The sequence below is a fragment of the Dermacentor silvarum genome, chromosome 6 (assembly GCF_013339745.2).
Source record: "Dermacentor silvarum isolate Dsil-2018 chromosome 6, BIME_Dsil_1.4, whole genome shotgun sequence".
Classification (NCBI taxonomy): Eukaryota; Metazoa; Arthropoda; class Arachnida; order Ixodida; family Ixodidae; genus Dermacentor; species Dermacentor silvarum.
Window position 1 is genome coordinate 107154783 of NC_051159.1, and position 19223 is coordinate 107174005.

The 19223-nt window shown below is 47.9% G+C and overlaps 1 protein-coding gene across 1 annotated transcript in view; it reads left to right on the forward strand.

Annotated features, from left to right (window-relative positions):
* Window positions 1–768: 768 nt before the first annotated feature.
* The window catches only part of LOC119456813 (glutamate-gated chloride channel), a 357609-nt gene continuing 339154 nt past the window's right edge, over window positions 769–19223 (forward strand). The window contains exon 1 of the mRNA XM_037718631.2: window positions 769–966. The gene's annotated coding sequence lies outside the window, so the exon portion shown is untranslated. The remainder of the gene's footprint in view (window positions 967–19223) is intronic.

Sequence of the window (19223 nt, forward strand, 5' to 3'; positions counted from 1 at the left end):
TATATTATTGAGCGCAGTTCCCGAAACCTCAGGCTGCAGAAATTTGCTCAGCGACAACCTGCTGAAACCCAGTATTACTGCTAACGATCGACACTAAATCCACGTGAACGTTGCATAGAAAGCTCAAGGGCCGAGACTGTGACAGTTTCGTCACGTACTGATTGGACACGACACATATGTTTGCAGTATGGCCATGAACTTGGCAAGGAAGTGAGCGGTGACTTATGACAAAGAAAGGACACTCTATATAGGAGCACCTTCTGTCCAAGAAATCGAAGCTATGACCGGGTAAATGAACAAACTATCTACAGGATGCTGGGGAGATGGAACACCATGTTTGGAATAATGAACCGAAAAAGAAACGAGAACCCTAAGATTCCCCTTCTAAGTGTAGCGTTACCTTCCGGGAAACCCCCATTTCGCTTGCTGCAGTTTCTAATGCACAATTTTGTCGCGAAACAAGGGCGTACCGCGATACAAGAAAGTACCGGACTTTATGTTTCGTCTACTTTCTGCCCACCCGCCAGCAGCGCTTTCATGTGCACCAAACGGCAAGCTTCGCACGCCGCCGCACACGATCTAAGCGGCGGGACAGCTAGGCCGACCACCGCCGGAGGAACGCTATCGCGAATCGAAACTCGCGCTCCGCGCTTTCCCGCCACATGACGCGCAGGCGCGCGCGGTCAGCGTCCATGTTGGAGTCCTCTTCCGCGCATGCGCAGAGACGCGGAAGCGCCGGTGCGCACTCGACGGGCGCCGGCGGGCGACGCACATGTCGTGTCGCATCGATTGCGGGTGGGCGCCCAGGCCGCGCCGTGATTGGTCGGAGCACCGGCCCTCGCCAGGTTCCCGGATGCCGGGGGGAGCCCGGGCTCAGTTGGTGGTAGCCCAGGCTCCGGCGTGACCGTCGCTCGCTCGGCTCTCGACGCCGCGGCGGGAACAACCGCAACCCGGACGCTCGATCAGGTAAGGCGCCCGACGGCGCTCGCCGCTGCTGCGTCGCTTTTATTGCCGCTCGCGCGACTCTATGGTGTGCGAACACGCGCGCGCGCGCGCCCGCTTGATGTGTCCGTGACTTCGCGCGTTGCATTTTGCGCAGTTCGTCAGAACGTGTTTCTCGAGCGCTGCCCGTGGATTGATGGTGGCGATCGCCGATGACGCGCCGTTTTACTTAGCGCCGTCACAGGGCGATGGCATCCGCTGGAATAGCGACGTCACCGTCGATATCGTCGTTCTTGTTCCTTGCTAGCAGAGGCTAAATATTATAATATCGAGCGGCCTGTATAATGAGGCGATTTCGTGCCAATGGTTCTATTCTTCGTTGATCCCGATAAATTCTCGTGACAGTGCGCTTGAGCTGGAACACTGTCGCTACTCCGTAGAGAACGTCGAGCCCGGAGTGACGGCGCAGGCACCTCGAAGTGACTATCAGAACCTGACTTATCGGACCTTCGTTTAAATCATGAATACAAGTGTTTCATTGGCTCCAATTCATTCGTCACTGTCTTCAATTGCATCGATAACTCGTCAAAGAGTGACGGCCACCGGCGTATGCGCCGTGAAGCCTCGCGATTTTGTTCGGAAGAGTATAGAATTTGTCGGCAATTTAAAAAATATGAAGCTGTAGTCCACTAACGCGAGCAGTTTATCTGTTTTGATCACTTGCATCGCTTAAGGCGACCTCGCTTTTTGCGCACGTTTTGACCATGTTCGTGTTTCATCCCATGTGACAGGTGACGTGTGAGTGTTGTGAACTTGTTAAAACGCGTCAGTCGCCATTACCATTACAGTGGTTGTCAGCAGCTCTTGCTGTGACCTTCATGAAATGCTGTTTTTGTCTAAACAAAACGTCGCTAATAACAAAATATTGATGAAACCTGTTTGGCGCTTACCTGGAAAGGGAGCTGGAACAAGAACAACTTATGTTAACTACAATTTTATGTTCGTTTTCATGCACTACTGCTGCTACATTTTGGTTTTTACTCCTAGTTTGGCTTCTGTGGGTGATTTCGCAATTTTACACCACTTTCACTTATATTAGCTGAATACCTTAACCCGCTTACTGAAAGAGATAAACGACCGTTCCTGCCACCTTTGTGTCCCTGAATCGTACTTATCGTGTCGGTGAAAAATGTAATATAAAAAATAACGAATTGTATACAGCTCACGTGCTCAGTAAAAATAACATCGTTATGGAATAGCTTAATGTCAGCGTACGATGAAAAATATTTGGAAGTTGAGGCAGACCAAATCTGTGCAGAATACTGTAGCTGTTCAGTATTGTTTATATTCTTCTTCGTCCATAAAAAAGCACGCCGAATTAGCATCATCATGCGCATTCGTAGGCCACATGAAGCAGCACAAGACAAAGCGCTGGCGTTAAGGATAAGGTTATAATGAACGTTTGTAACGAATACGTAGCTTTCATTTATATGCCTGTAATAGGCTGTTAACCAAAAATATCAATCTGCACCTAAAGATGTGGGAAATTTGTTTGATTAAAACGGTAATTATTACAATTATATTCAAGTGTTTGTGACCTTAGAAATACGCAGAAAAAGCACGATCGCCGGTAAAAAGGCATGGTAACGTCTTGCAGTATTGGAGTAACGAGCGAAGCGACTGTGTTCGTATATCAAGCTTAACTGCCGGAGCGCGGACAGGTTCTCTGAGAACGTTCCCATCTAATATTTGACGCCCGGGAATTTGTCGATGTGCTATTTCATTTACCGTAGCAGTGGGACAGGAGGAAAAGGGCGGAAAACATATTCAAGGGGAAGAAGTTTGGTCGGATGTGATATGTCTGTTTGAAAATTCGTATTACACGCTCATTGAAAACGCTTCTGAACAGACCTGCCGTCGTTCTTGATCAGCGATGCTGTTCAACTCGAGTGAAAATCGCTTTTACTAAATAATGCAGCAAGTTTTAAACCGCTTAATTTACCATTTTATTTATGCGTCAAACAAGCCCACTTTGGATATAAATATAAGTGGTAGGTATTTTTCTAGCGGATAATGTGTTCGATGAAATTTGAAGGATGGTTGACTGCCGATGGATCATTGGCCGTGTCGTTGCGCTGCTGAGCACGAGGTCGCTGGTTCGATGCCCTGCCTCGGCGACCACATTCCGATGTGACCAAATTGCAAAAGATTCTCGCGTACCTGGCTTTAGGTGCACGATTGGGAACCCCAGGTGATCAAAATTAATCCAGAGCTCTCCAGTACGGCGTCTCCGATAGCCCACTGCGCAGTTTGTGAATGTTTTCTTATAAGATTTATTTTAAGGATTGATAACTGGCGTGATGCACTGCCTTGGGATAATGGTGATTCCTGTGTTTTGTGCTGATCGAGAAAAGAGAAATATAAGATGGTTAAAATGTGCGCAAGCTGCCGCGTGATTACGGCCATTACGGGAGAAAGTGTGATGCGCAGGCGATTGTCGTACGAATGCGCGAATAGATGTGGCTTTCCTCTGCAGCAAACCAGCCCAAGGCGCACACTAGCTGGAATACCTGGTGTAAGCATTACCGAACATGATGCCGGTGCTAAAGCTTTCTCAGAAAGAATTCTAACTATTGTGGCCCACTGTGAACAGTCAGCGGGGACTATCGCATTCGTCCCAGCTCCGTTTACGAAGAAATAAAAACAAATTTCCTCACACCTCACCTTAACCCCTGAGACAAACGTTATGAGATATCATTAGAATAATTCCATCACGAAACGAACTCCTATGAGATATTTGAAGTACTTGACAAATCAAGGCATTTGCAAGAAATTTTTTGTCTCCTCACTATGTCTCTTCACTTATTTGCTTTGTAAAGTGAGCTTATTACAAAAATTGACCCACTCCGGAAACGTCAGTAAACCTTGTACCGAAACTCTCATCACAATAGTTCCACCACTCCCTGGGTTTAACGTCTAATAATGTTTACCCTCTACAAATGCTCCATGTTTAACCTCCACAAATATCCGAGCGAAATGTACAAACGCAGCCCGTGTGCAAAGCTCAACTGCTTGTAGAGATTGCAGGAATTAGTATGGAAAAGGACATTTGTATCAGAAAAAAAAAGAAAAGGAAAACTTTTTGCACGAACCATCCTTTGAACTCTGACACGCCTGTACGCATACGTTAAGCGTTCAAGTCAGTGTAGTAACAGTAAAGTAACATAGGCTCTGCTGCTTGTTCGTGGTTCATGATGTTTTGTCAAGATAGTGTCGTCTCAGGTCAAAGCATGCATTAATACTTTATGGCACATCAAGATGCTCAAGGTTCCTTAAAAAGGTGGTATATCAGATCCCGTTTACACCGTCATAAGGAGGCGAAAATATCTAGACTCGTCTATAGAGACATTCTGCAACACAAAACGGACACACATCTGTGTGATCGAGACTTCGACAAGAATAATAAAACGCAACTCTTCTTTCTCTCTATCAAAAAATGAAAGAGAAAAAAAACCTATTCCCGCGAATGGGAAGAAGACTGGCGCGAGCCAATGCCTCTAAAGGGAACGGCAAATGTAAAATCTCGGAGACGTGACACAAGAATCTCGCAAACCGGGTCGAACTTGATGCCATTTTCACGATCTCCGGCCGCGCTCTGCTACAGAAACTCAGCGAGACAGGCCAAAAGACAGTGTCAAGGGGCGGGACAAGAGGGAGGGACGCCGAAAGGTTACCTCTCGAGACCCGGCAAAAGGAACGAGCTCCATTCAATAAAGCAAAACCTTGTTCTCACTCTATCCTACGGCCTAAAAAGAACTAGCGAACTCCCCAGAGGGCGGTCTATGCCCCCCTCTTCCTCCGAACCTTTTCTTTTTCGGTCCCAAATTGGGGCTACAATTCAGACGGGCACGATTGGTCTCGCTCCGTCGCTCTCTGGAGTCGATCAATCGTCGTGCCAGCACTCGATGCGACGCAGTCCTAATCATAAGCGCGCCGCCGCCCCCTTACCGGTCCTGTTGAGAGCAGCGTGTTGAAATGGTGGGCGACCTTTTTCACTTCGTGTTGCGCCCGCTGCTGTAATCAAGGACGCGGCGTAACTCGTCGCGAACTCTCGTCCAATCACGGTCGAGGCCCGCGGTGCCCATATCTTGCCAGACACGTCAAACCGGCGCCAGAACGGATTGGAAGACTTTGCTGCAAGGTTCTCGCAATCGGCCAAAACCGTGGTGGTCAGGAACGGAGTTGAGCGCCTTAGTAGTGGATTACCGTCGCACCTCTACTATGTACCAACTATATATAGATCAGGGCCGCTCGATGTAAGCCGCGTTACGTATTTGTACACGATATGACGCTGAATATGACGCTGATATATCGTTGGCTTTATTAGATTGTCGCCCGTAATATTTTCTTTGTGTTGCTCTTTCATCTCGCGGGCTGGACACGGTGAACGCATAAACACACAAACAGCTCATGCACCTGGGATGGCTCCCTGGGCGACCACTGAAGCTACCCTCTCTGGCTTCTCATTACACACTCAGCATCTCCCTCGCGTGTTGCACTTGTTCGTGTCTCCCTCGTGTCTTCCTGTGACTTCACGATGAGGCCCTTGAATATGCATTACTTAAGTGTCTTGCGAAATTGGTGCTGTTTCAAAAGGGCGCGCGATGTAAACAACATGTAACTGTAGGGTACCTGTTTGGACCGTGAGACCAGACAGTGAATTCTACGTGCTTAATGAAAAATTGTAATGATCCCTCATATCTCTCCTTTTTGGGCAGCTCTTTGACGAGGACATGGATAAGAACATTGAGAGTATTTAATGAGACAACGGTAACCTTTTCATTCGGCGATGGAATTAACCTGGAGTTTAGAGTATGCCATTGTGGATCCGCTCGCGATTATGCTAGGCCTCGAGGGGGGTATTTACCGTACGACAAGATCTCAGCACCTAGGTGTTTTCATGTTCTGTGCCCATCACCGGAATTCGGAGCGATTTCCTCAAGAATCAAACAGACAAAGTTATGCTCATGAGGAGAACGCGTGACCGGCGCTGCTGCCTGCAACACGTAGCCGGCGTTTCCCGACTCTGCCGCGTCTCTCTCAGTTAACAGTGCAGCCTCTCTTGCTAACGACGAGCCCTCTGAACTGCCATTCCCTGAAAGACTGCCTTGATGTTTGGGTTAGGGTACGGCCGCTGGATAAAACGATCCTGCGGCCGTAGTTAGGCGGGCGCCGGCTTTGGCGCTTCTTGCATCTCTAAAGCTCGGAGCTTATGCCTCGCTTTGCGTCATCCGGAAACGTTCGCCACTTCCTTCGTTTTTCCTGAAGGCACGCTTGATGGCAAGAGAAAAGTTCTGGGAATGAAGCTGAAAATGTCAGGGTAAGCGCGGGGTAATTGCGGCAGTGCACTAACCACGTGGGCATTCTCAAACTTAGCTGAATTCCTGATTCACGTTCATTTAGCTGACAGTTTATAAACGTGAGAAACTGCGACAGCTTTGCCTTCAGACTAACGCGCATGACTTAACCGCTTTAGTTATCATTTGAGGTTCTGTATTGGACGCTGCTTGAGAATTCAGCCGCGGACGATTGCATGCGGAGAACTAGAACCGGCGTTTGCGGTAGCTACACTCAATGTGACGCAGTTATTAAATGACAGCAGTGTCTAGTTGTAGAAGTTGTCTCAGTGTTACCGGGTCATATTTAGCAAGGGTAAGGTCGATCTTGTGTAATATTACGTGCGGAAGTGTTAACGAGGCTGCCGGATCTTGCAGCTGCGTGGACCGGAATCTGTCGGATTCACATACACGTATTAATGGCAATGTTATGAATTAAGACGACAAGCAAAGCGTTTTGCACTTTGCCAGCAGTCAGGTGGTTTGGTGTACTCACGATTCGTTCATTCATTGTATGGGTGTTTACTTCTGCGCTCGCTCTCAGTATATAAGCGCACCAAAGGTGAAAGCGATCTTGAAGAGGCACTTGATGCGGCTACAGCTACAGAAGGAGTCGTCGGAATATGCAAAGTTCAAGAAAAAGTGAAACGAGTCGGAAGGGGAAGCGAGTGGCAAGAAGTTCATGGCGGTAGAGACAACTCCAGCTTCCTGCCTACACTTGCATGCTCTATTTTTTTTATTTGCGTGTGACCCAGCTAAACCAGAGAAGCATATGAATCACGGTACCAAAAATGGCTGTTAAATATAGCCTAACGCACCATTACAAGGTCATAATTGTTACGCCCTTTTTCCGTATGCACGTTAAGTAGAAGGGGCGGCAGCTGAAATGAAAAGCATAAATACTAGTTTGGGCCGCAAGAAACATTTATTCGGCCTTTCCTCCAATATCGCTGATGCTTATTTGCCACCCAGAAGCGCATCTATATGTTCTCGCTTGTCATCTGATTACCACCATTTCGTCCAGCATTGTACATATTCTTTTGTCCTGGGTTACATTACGCTACCATCTTTCGCGTTCCTGCAGGAGTCGCCCTCACATTGCTTCAGTATTTCGACACCCTATAGTTTTCCAGATTATCGCCCACATACAAAAAAATAATAGCTAGCGCCCAAGGGGCCGCTAAATGAAGTTTCTCGCGATGGCGACGGTTCTTCAGCCCACTTCCTCACATTAGATGCGCCTTAGCAACTCGGACATGCACCGAAATTGTATGCGGGACTCATTCATTATTGCGGAGAAAATAATGAATGTCTACAAAGCACCGTATCTTCAGTTGCTGTAGCATTGTTGTGACGTCTAAAGCGGCGTCCTAGCACTGAGAAATTGGCACTCGGTGCAGATAGCGGCGCTCAATCGTTCTGCCTGTCGCACACAGTGAGCGTGCTTATGAGTGAAACCTAATCGATAAAGACAGAGTGTCAGCTGCTCACTCCTTGAAACTATCGCAAGGAAAGTGAGTCTTCTTAAACAACACTGACAACTATGGAGTGCCTCTGCGAACAATTTGGTCTGTTGAGGCCTCTGCTCGATTAGCACCGAGTTGTATTTTGGAGATACGGCGCTGCGCTAAGCCGAGTTGAAGAGCCTTAAGGCACTGCAGCTTGCGAGGCATTTTGCTAGGAGGCTTATCAAATCATGAAAAAACGACGCCCCACGTACAGGCAAAGTATAACACAGATTTTTCAGCGTATAGCATATAAAAAACCCTTAACCTTGCACTCGGTCGCGCAACGCTCGAAACAGCGAAGCGGGGTGATCGTAGCCCAGCATTTTCCGGAAGTGCACGCGAGCTTTTCATCTTATTACTCATGATGATGATAATTTCTTTTCGCGCGTCTCGGACTTACGGCTGTCACAGCGCGTTGGATAGCGCAGCTTGCAACACCGACTCCGCGTTGCAATGCCGACAACGCGTTCCAGCAGACTCGCTCCGTGAATGCGTCTCTCTCTCACTCTCATAGCGCGCAAACTCTCTTCACCTCGCAGAGCACGAGCTTGCGAATGCGCCAGCTATGGACGAAGATGACGACGCTCGAACGCAATCATATGGTTCGCATAAATGCATGTTCTGTAAGCGTGGCTCTAAACCTAGTGGTTACGACGCTCGCGTTGAGACCGGGGGTACGGGGATTCGAATCCCGCCTCGGCAAGAAAGTTTATTCTCTTTTATTTCTTGATAGCTTCTTTATACGAACCACGAACCACAAACTACAGCTGGCTTAAACAGCTTCGCTGTTAAAACGATAATAAAGAACACAAATGAGTAAATGGAGAGGCAGATGAGCGGTACATTGCGGATGACAGGCTACTTATGTGCATACTAAGAAACAACCGCTGCGTATAAGCTCGAGGAAATATCGAGGTGGAATAATACTGAGGCGTTTATAAGAAGTCGCCGTAGCTTTGAGTAAGAAGCGACAATGCTGTCGAACCAAATGCCGTTATGATAGGCGCGTGTTCGCGATTGTTCAGCCATTTCTAGATGGTCCCCTAGTAGACGTGTAGGCATCCTTATAGACCAATGAACATTCGAACACAGGACACAATATTGGCGGAGCGAGGGTCACCTGGGGTTGTGATCTTGATAACGGTCTGGCCTGGCAGTACTGTGTCCGGGAATCGTTGAGACGGTCACCGCAGCACGAACCCTGAAATACTCTAGGCGAGAGTTCTCTTTCGTGTTAAAGCGTTTTGTTTCCCCCGCTGTTATCCTGCTTCCACCTTCACTGCCGTTGAGCATAATCTCCCCATTTTGAATGACGGGAACGTGTTCGGTTACTCCTTTTTCGGCAGGAGATTGCTGATTGTAATCCTGCGCCTTAGTTGACGAGGCAGTGCATCTAGTTTGTACTAGCTCGTACAATGCTCATTCTCTCTAACAAGTTTGTGAGCTTAATTACGCGTGGAATGATTGGCCGCACACAAAAACAGGTCTGCCCTTCCCATGTGGCGCTTAGCGTTCCAGTGCTCGCAACTCTATGCTGTGCTCCTGGACGAAGCATGTATGAAGTGGCCCTTATCATCGCATCTGCCTTTTCCCTGTGACGCATAGCGTTGCAATACTTGCAACTACAACCTCTGACGTAGAGGAAAAAACAAGAAAAAAAAAGAAACAAAGAAACAAACGAATGCGAGAGAGCCTTGAATCTTGAAGCCCTGTCATAAAACACAAAAATAAGCAATTATGGGAAAAGCCCGGAACCCCTAATGACACACGCTTTTTTTTTTCACCTCATGCAGCTCTGTTGGGCTCGTTCTTTGGTCTACTGCGTAGCTAGTATTTGTAACGCATGCAGTTAATTGTGCAGATACTCAGGAGCTAGTGTTGCCTTTGTAACGGCAACAGTGTTTCCAAGTATTGAGGTCGAGAACTAAAGACATCAAATGCGGCTAGCGGAAGGCGAACGGCACGGGATGGATACGACGGCAGCAACTCCAGCAGCACCTACATCATCTACCACGAACCAAACCACTTAAGGCGTGCTGTTTCCAAAATTGAGTACGCGATGTACGCATTTCCCATAATTCCCCGAATAAACTCAGGAAGAGTACGGCGTCAGAGGAGGTTGCATTGTGAAGGCTCATTGCCTGACGTCATGCCCCTCGATAGTTAGTTTCTCACATGAGCTCTACTCCTCCGCAAAGCAGATGCAAAGTATTGCGTCTGCACGTGCGTTTTGTGGCATAACATGTCCCCGCTATTCTGCCGCAAATAATAATGCAAGCACTCCCTTCGCTTGAGAGGCAAGGTCGTTCAATGCTGCAAATCGAAGGAGAGGTCTCGTAAACATTTCAATAAAAGAAGGCACGAGTCGAATCGGAAGTCACTTTGCTCATAAACGTGTTTTCTCTGCAGAGTCATTTGACCTAAATGCGATTTTGAAGAATCAGTCGGCTCTGTATGCCATTCTAATGTGCGAATATATTGCGAGCACCCCTCTCCCCCCCCCCCCCCCTCCCTCTTGTTGTTTACAGCATTGCGCTTCTGAGGTCAAGGTCGTGGTGTCAGTACCGGCCACGGTGGCCGCATTTTGATAGAGGTGAAATGAAAGACCCCTCGTGTATCGTACATTAAGCGCGCGTTATAGAAGCCCAGGCGGTCTAAATTTTTTCAGAGTCCCCCACTACGGCGTGCCTCATAATGAGATCATTGTTAGGGCACATAAAACCTCAGAACTTGATTTGATTTACTGCGAGAAACTAACCCAAATGCTCATCCTATTAACGTACGAGTTTTTCATAGGCTGTGCCCACCATAGCAGCAACATCAAAAGACAGAACATAGCTATTAGTCGGCATGTGGGAGACGCGTACATACTCATACTTTATGCACGTATCCCTTTTTATTTAGTGATACATACCATGAAAGAAAAAAATCACCAGATGGCACGCACATTTAGAAATTAGTTATAAGCGAAGGTTTCCTTTATGTTTACTTCATTTTCTTCTCTTCTCCTGCTATGTAGTTCAAAGCTTCTCGCTCAATGCGTGATCTGACCTCATTTTGATACTGAACTTTTTTTTTCTGCCCTTGGCTGCTTTTGTTGCCAACCTCTTCGGCGTAACCGAATCTTTCAATTTTCTGTCACCGACTGCTTCACTTGTCTGCAGCCCAACGCCCCTCACTCAATGCTCACTAGCGTGGTATTCCATTCGGTTCACTTGTTTCTCCACAGCTGGTTCTTTCGATTCCAACTTCTTCACTTCTATGCAGTTGACTTCAGTTTTTCTGTGGCCGACTTCATCATTTATGTTAATTGGAATTCATCGCAGTACTTCACCATTTATGGCCTGTCTATTTCTGCTCGTCTATTCGCGCAACAACTCAATAGCGCTTGCAAATTCTGGGGTATTGGCCAAGAATGTTCACACACGCAGTTGCACATGCCGATTTGAGCATATCGGTAGGCCAAGTTCTATAATCGAAAAGACAGCTGCAGCCAGCAGTTGCAAAGTCGGGTGAAGAGAAAAAAAAATACGGAACTATCGTAATGCCGCGGTAATGACACCTGGCCCACAAACGAAAACTCATGAGCTCGAAGTCCGCTCGTAGACGAGGCTATCGTCACCTGCTCAGCTGCATTTCTGACGGCAAGAAAAACGGCTGACAGCGCCATTTTCAGCAAAAGCCACTGCTGTTGTTGTCGCGATTGAAAGACTACATGCTTGCGCGGTTGGGCGCGGCGGTCCCGTGATAAAAATAGGATCTGACCCGCAGTAGCAGTGGTGAGTGGGCTTAAGTTCAGTATAGACCATGAAGTGTATTTATTTGCTTATTTATTTGTTCATTCCTGTGTTTTTCATATTTCCTTGTGTCTTCTCCATTCCAATTTTTTTTTTCCTTCGCGAAGCAACTGCCCACGAAAGAATTGCTAGAACTTTTTGCATGATTTGCGGCCAGAGTGAACGAGACCAAGAGAAAAATATGTTTAGAAAGCCAGGGAGGTTAACCATAAGTAGTTCTGGATGGCTACCCAGCACGGGAGAAAGAGGGCAAGGAGACAAAAAGAAAGAGGAATGCCGCCACATTATGCAGCCGTAGCAAGCGACGTTCTTAATGCACGCCACGAAGGTCCGTAGACATCAGGAACTCGAGTAGTACAATTACATAGTCTTCTTCGTGGACGTTCTTTGGGTAAAGGAGGAATGAACAGGAAGAAAGGGGGAAGTCTGCAATCGGCAGAGACATAAGTGGTAGTTCTATTGAATTTAGAGGTAGACCTAAGGTACGTCATACGTTAATCATCTGCGAGAAAGCTAACCCAAAAAAAATCAATGAGAAAATAAAAAACAATGTTTTATACCACTGAATGTTTGCAGCACTACTGAACGTCAGATAACTTTGTTTAGAGTTATTTCGCGACCATTAGCACAACAGCCTGCTATTACATTTTCTCGACCGGCAAAACCGCGACTTTACTATATGTTCAAAAAATTGACTCCTCCGATTGTTTCATTGTCGCTGAATCACTTATACTACGCATGCAGAGGAATGCGCCTGCTGAAAGTCCGAGCACGAGCGAAACAGAACATTTACATTGTCTCCAATCTTCATTAGTTCGCAGATAAGAAAATGTGTCTGCTCATTTGAGTGCCCCGCCTTGAATGTCTAATGTGTTCTGGGCCGAACTTTTTGTAACTTCTCGCAAGCACGACGGGCAAACTTTTTGCAGCTTCTCATGCAAGTGCGTGGCACGATTCATCGGCAATCTCAGAAAGAGTCGCCTTTCTGGCAACTATACAGCCAAATAAGTCGAAGGAACAGAGAAACACAGAAAAAAAAAAGAAGCAGAGGCAGAAAGAAGGGGCTTTTTTCATCCGATTTCTTTCCCACCATTCCGGCTCTCGTTCGTCATTCCTCGCCTGCGCATCGGCTCGCCCACTTGTCCCTCGTGTCTCGTTCTCTCAACTGCGAACCACGCATCCTCGCGGGCGACAAACAAGACGCAGGCTCGCCGCGCATTGCTTGGCTCGATTTTCGCACGTGCGCCTCTCGTGCGCGTGGGTGCGGCTTTTCCTCCCTCTCTCTCTCTCTCGCGAGCACATCTCCGGGACGCTCTGGGGCCGCATTAATCTGGGCATTTCTGGGGCCCCGAAGCATGATTTATCGGCGCTCCTCGCGTCCTTTGGTGCCTGCCCGGCCATCGCGCGCCCGCACCGTGGCCCGAGTCCGTACGTCCGTCCGACGAAGGAGAAGAGACCGAGGAAAGCGGGAAAACACCGGCCGCTATGAAGGGAGAAAAAAGGGAGAGGGGGTTCAGAGTGAGTGAGTGCGAGAGAGAGAGAGAGTGAGAGAGGGTTTCCACCCGGGACGACGGCGGCCGTCGCAAGATTTACGGCCCTATCAGGGCTCCCCCGCTCGTGCACCTCTTTGTCGCTTGTCCGCGCGCGCTACCTTCGCCCGCTCACACTGCTTGCTTTTCTTTACGACCTCTCCGTCCCGCTCTGGGATTCCTTTTTCCACCGCCGCTCTCCTCCCGCTCGGCGTCCTCCTATTTTTCCTTCTTTCCCCACGCCTTCAGCCCTCCCCGCACAACAGCGCTCGCTGTCGACGGCGCAACGCGGCCCTTATCTGTCAGCTGTTTCCTCGTACCAGCTCGCTCGCCGAGCGCGCGCGAGGTCGGAGAACGAGAAGCGGCCGAGATGACGAGGACGACGGCGACGTGATTCCGTTCCGTGGCTGCCGGCAGCAGCCCGAAGGGCGTTCACCGGAACCAGGCCAATGACGCAAATGAGGCCCACCTTTTGCGGAGACGGCGGGAGAAAGGAGCGCGCTTGCGCCCTCCATTTTTTTGTTATTGCGGCGAACGCGGTGTGATTTATCTCGAGCACCGGCCGCGACGTTCGTCGTTTTTGGTTGCACGGAGGGAGGAACTGCTGAGAACGAGCGCTTCGAATTGCATACACGACCTAACGTGTCTCTTGCTCTATGTTTCCAACATGCGATGGCATAATACCGGAAATGTTTCCATACAGTGTTTGTGCAGTTTCTTAGTTTGTGGTGATAATTCATATTCCTTCGTGAACGAAGTGCCGGGAAACTGCAATAAGATGTAACATTCGGTTCTTTTTTTTATGTGTTCGGTCAGGTGTATTTTTTTCAAAGCTGCAGTCGTCTCATGTGCAGCATGGCGCTTATTGGCCGAAATTCGACTTGTGTGCTACTCAAGCATGTTGAGAAAAGAACGATCAACGCAAACTGCTGTATTATGCATAGCTTAAAATTTAATAAACTTCCGTCGGGCTTTACATCAGCAGCAAGACCGCCTTTACACTTGTGATACCAACGACAGCTACAACTACGCCTTCCAATTCCGGGAATTACGAAGAAGATCGCCATTCAACATTGGCTCTACGACAGTTGACATTGTCATTATTGAACGAGGCACATTTACAAAGAACGCACATTTACACTGATGGATCTGTCTCAGCCACAATCTGCACAGGTGGTGTTGTCATTCCGGCCTTACAAGGCAAAATCAAGTTCAAAGTGTCCCACATAACGACCTTCATGGCAACAGAACTTGCCGCCCTACGTGGTACTGGTAATCATATCACGCAAGCACAACCACGAAAGTACGTAATTATTTGGGACTCCCAGGTAGCAATTCAGAGTCTGTAGTCAGCCTTACGACGCAGGACCCATAAACAATTTGTATTTGAGACAAGAGGAGTTCTCCATCAAGGCTTCATGAAGGGACGGGATATCATATTCCGATGGTCGGCGGGGCACTGTGGCATCGTCGGTAACGACCTTGCTAATGATGTCGCCAGATAGCCCATAAAGGAACGCAGACAGTTCCCACAACCTTGTCAAGAACGGACTCTGCGAGGGGTCTTCGTTTACTTGCTCACGCCAAGGCGCAAACTTCGTGGAACACCCCGATTGTCTTAAACTGTCGGCTCCACAGACTTGATCCTTCATTGAAGCTGTGGATTGCATCGTACTTCTCCCGCCGTGATGCCGGTGTCGCCTCTGGTTAGGAGGTGCTCTTACGAAATCCTACTCGTTCCTTATTGGAATGTCAGACTCGCCTATCTGTGACTCATGCAACTGGGAAGAGACGATAGAACAGATGTTCTGTTTTTGTGATCGTTATGACATCGAACGCGACGTTCTTTGGTTGTGTTAATCCAATTAATAATAGACCATTTTCAGAAACAAAGATTCTCGGACCATGGCCCCACTCGTCGCAGGCTTACAAAGCGACGCCAGCATTTCTACAGTTCATGAAATTGACTGGCCTCAGTCGCTGATTGTAGGCTTGATGGGATGGACAACCGCAGGGGTTCGCAGTGATAATAGCTCCCTCCTTCGCTCCCTCCCTCCCTCCCTCGCTGTTATTTCTTTCTTTTCATCCTTTAACCCCCTTAACCTCGCGTAAGGTAGCAAACCGGACGCGCTTTCCGTTGACCTCCCTGCCCATCCTTCCTTCTTTTCCTCCTCCTCCTCCTCTTTGACCAAGAAGTATTCGTATGAATAATTATACGGGGGAACTTCCAAAGAGCCGCCTCAAGTTTAATGTACGCTACCGCTATTAGACATATTAACCGGAGCACAATATATAAAAACAGTTTAACCAATTAAACAATATCAAGAGGTGGGCGAGCTGGGGGGGGGGGGGGGGGGCGCAATTATCTTAACATGGGAAGCAGTTGTCCTGTGGGGTAATTCTGCCTCATTGCGTCGTGTTTTGTGCGCTGCTTCATACATTAAGATAATTTAAACAGTGTAGCTTAAAGTACGAACCAGTAATGACAGCTAGTGAAACATTGCGCTAAGTATAAATCGCCGCTTTTCACGCAGTATGATCTAAACAATTGTCGTGGCGCGTGAGCAACCTGAACTGTGTACTCAAGATACTATGGTACTCATTAGTGTCATTCGGGATGCATGCTCATAATCTCTAGCGCTTTCTCGCTTCAATATCTGACACACAGCTTTGACACACAGCTAGAAAGCTCCTGATTCACAGTGTTCAAGCATGGGCATTTATAACTTGTATCGGCCTCTCATCGTGCTATTCTACCCCTGGAACCATTGCCACTGTCCGGGAGAATTCGATCACCGCATAGGTTGCCACCAACTCTACTGGGGTGCACTGTCTCGCCATCTGAATTCTTTGCCAGAATGAAGGCTGCAGGTGTCGTTATCCACTGCTATCGATATCATCGCGCATGTCTTCCGACAAGTTGTCCACTTTAGGCGTGACCATCACTTCGGCTTTGCGGTGTCTTTGACAACCCGAAGCACGGTGGTCCATTTCAGGAGTAGGAAAGAAGGCTAACCTGCCCACATTCGCCCTGCACCAAGCAACGCTGATGACCTTAGCATGCTTCCTCTTATTCAGAAATTCAGATATACATAGGCAGTTCTTCCATCCAGATCACTTCTAATGGTACAACAGTTATTCTGTAAAGATCAGTCGATAAACAAGATTGAATATTTCGCAATCGACAAAGTCAACGGTTTCAGAGCTCGCTGCCCTGTGCGAGGCTATCGATTATGATAATCAAGAGTCTGCTGATTGCTTCTGATAAATTCCGCGATTCGAAGAAAGCCCTGTAGTGTTTTTGTCCGTTGTTCAGGGCAGGTCCTAAGAAGAACATGTATTGAAGATACGGGAAGCTAGCCACCAAACAATGGACGAAAGTCACAGCATCTTATTTCAGGACTACCGAGATAACATGGTATCTCCGCAAACTACTGTGCTTACATAGCTGCTCGCACAGCACAAGAAGAAGCCTACTATATATTTGAAATTCGTTCTCCAGAACAGAGGCAGCATGGCAGCTCGGCAAGCTCCTCCATATTATGACTTTGGGGATATTCCGTTCTCCCGACTACACATCCCATCGCCTGCACTCACTGCACCCCTCTGCGCTATTGATCCCGTTCGCGTGAAGCAACCTTACTCCGCCACTTGCTCCTGTGTGTTGCGTTCACCTACGCTTAGTCATGCTTGATTGCAAAGCTCGGCATCGCTGATTGTCACGCCTGTCCTGGCGCAGAAACCATGCAACATATACTACTAGGTGACCGCGATTCCTTTGAAGATCAAAGGACCACTCCGCGCCACTCTGAGCCAGCTAGATGGAAGATCTCATCCTTGTGATGCTGCCGCCGCTGCCGCCGCTGCCGCCACTTCTGAACTCGAGCAGATTGACTAAATGCATATGAGGCAGTGCCGAACATTCCAGTGCATGCGACCGCGTCTCCAAGGTTTCGCTGTCTCTCCTGTGATCTCTTCTCTCGCGTTTACCCTTTCTCACATTCTGTGTCCTCCGTCCTCTAGTGTAGGGCAGCAAGTGGCTGCGATGATATGTCTGTCAAATTTCTGGCGCCATTGGGGTCCGTGGCGCATTGGGCTTTGCATGAACCGAAGAGCTGCCTTGGAATCACAGAAAACTGTTCATTGTTTCGATGGTTCCTGATCTAAAAAAAAAATGAAGTGCAGCATGGAGCACAGCTAGCTGTGCACCCGTTGATGTGAAGAGAAATAGACAATTTTGACTAAGCCATAAATACTGGAAACTGCACTTAAAAGGGGTGGCTTAGCTATTTGCTATTGTTTTTCGTGCATATATCGTGCCGCGCCGTTTGCCCTGTAGTGCCGGATACTCCTCGCGCCCAAATATCGTTATCGCTCGTGCTTAGCCAACGTCTTAATTGCTCAGATAGTTTCCGCGTTTCATAGTGTTGCGGTCATTCCGTCCAATGCAATGTAAAGTTGACAATGTAATATTGACAAAATGTTTCTGCGTTCTATGTTATGAGATATAACTATATACGATTATAGATCATAGCTGCTGGAAAGTTACGCGACGCAACATCGCTTTACAGAAAACTAGTTCTCAGTTGACAACCCCCCCCCCTCCCCCCCATTGCTTGCACATAAAATTGCTGCCTCGTTACTCTAAGCATATTTTACAGCGAAAGCTGTATATGGCTAGGCGAAACGAAAAACCGTTCCTCCCATGTTTGGCTAAATGTCTCCATTTGCTGTGCTGTCAGCTACGTCGTTCTCTACGTCGCACCCAAGCGCACGCGCCATTGCCAGCGCCGTTAGTGACGTCGTCAGCGAACGCGTTCACGCCATTGCCACGTTGACGCTGCTCTGCCCGCAACGCCGCCTCCTCGGTTCGCCGTTGTCGCATACGTGCGATATCTCCAGTTAACTCGGCGTCGTGGTTGGCAGCATCCGCCCGCCATTGGCGCTTGCGTTCCACTAGAAACAAAAACATGTAACCAATAATTGAGAAATGCTCCAATACAGCGTCGCGATTAACCCACTGCTAAACACCGGGGCCGCACGTTCCAGCTTCGCTGGTTGACCATCTGTGCGGAGTGCTGGGGCGGTGTTTTTTTTTTCTTAAAATGTTACGGTAGAATATATATATAATTTCAAAAAGCGTAATAAAACATACCTCAACTTCGACTGTAGGACAACGACTGAATTGGCAGACGCAATATATAGCGGAATTAAATCAGAGCACGGCCATAATCCGCAAGCCGCCTCAATCATCCTCAATCATTTACGACCAGTGTAGTAGCTGTTAGTCGACTAGAACCCCTGTGCTAAAGTCGAAGTTGAGTAAGTAATTATCTATCTACGTATGGTTGATCGGAAGAGAAAGCAGTATGACTTTGCTGAGCTTTCTTCATTAAACACTACCTAGCGTGTTCGGACTAGTTAGTCTGCGGGCTAAAATTTAAAAATACAATGTCTCGGTGATAGCATAGCCCTACAAGTGCCATATTTTTTATGGCAACAAGAGAAAAACCTTCCTCCCCAAGAACCGCGGAGAATCATGACCGAGTTCTCGCGAAGGGCGTTTCCTGTTCACAAATGGAGACGCCCTCGTTACACAAGGCCATGTTTAACGACCTGCCGACGTTGTGTTGATTCGCCGTTCCGTCAAAATAACCGAAAAATAAGGGCCGGAACCTCTCAGTATCTGGGTCGCTCGAAACTTGAGCCACGGTTAGGTTTCTTTCTTCTATTTCTCGTCGTTTACTTTTTGTTTCCTTTTTTTGTCTCTATTGTAGTTTAAACAGTCTCGACGCGCTTCTTTTAATTAGAAGAGAAATCCTAGTCGAGCACCAGGAACCGTAAGTCAACGCATGCGTAGAAGTGAGGACGTAAAATACCGTCGCTAGGTGACGCTTATTGGCGTGCGCGTAGAGCCGGAAGTAATGGAAGCGAAAAGTCAGAGCGATAAAGAAGAGTACCTGAAAAATGGTGCACGCTTTCGATCGACCGAACAAAAAAGCTCTCTACATTAAGGCTGCCACTCCATAGACGGCTTCCTGCAAAGCCATG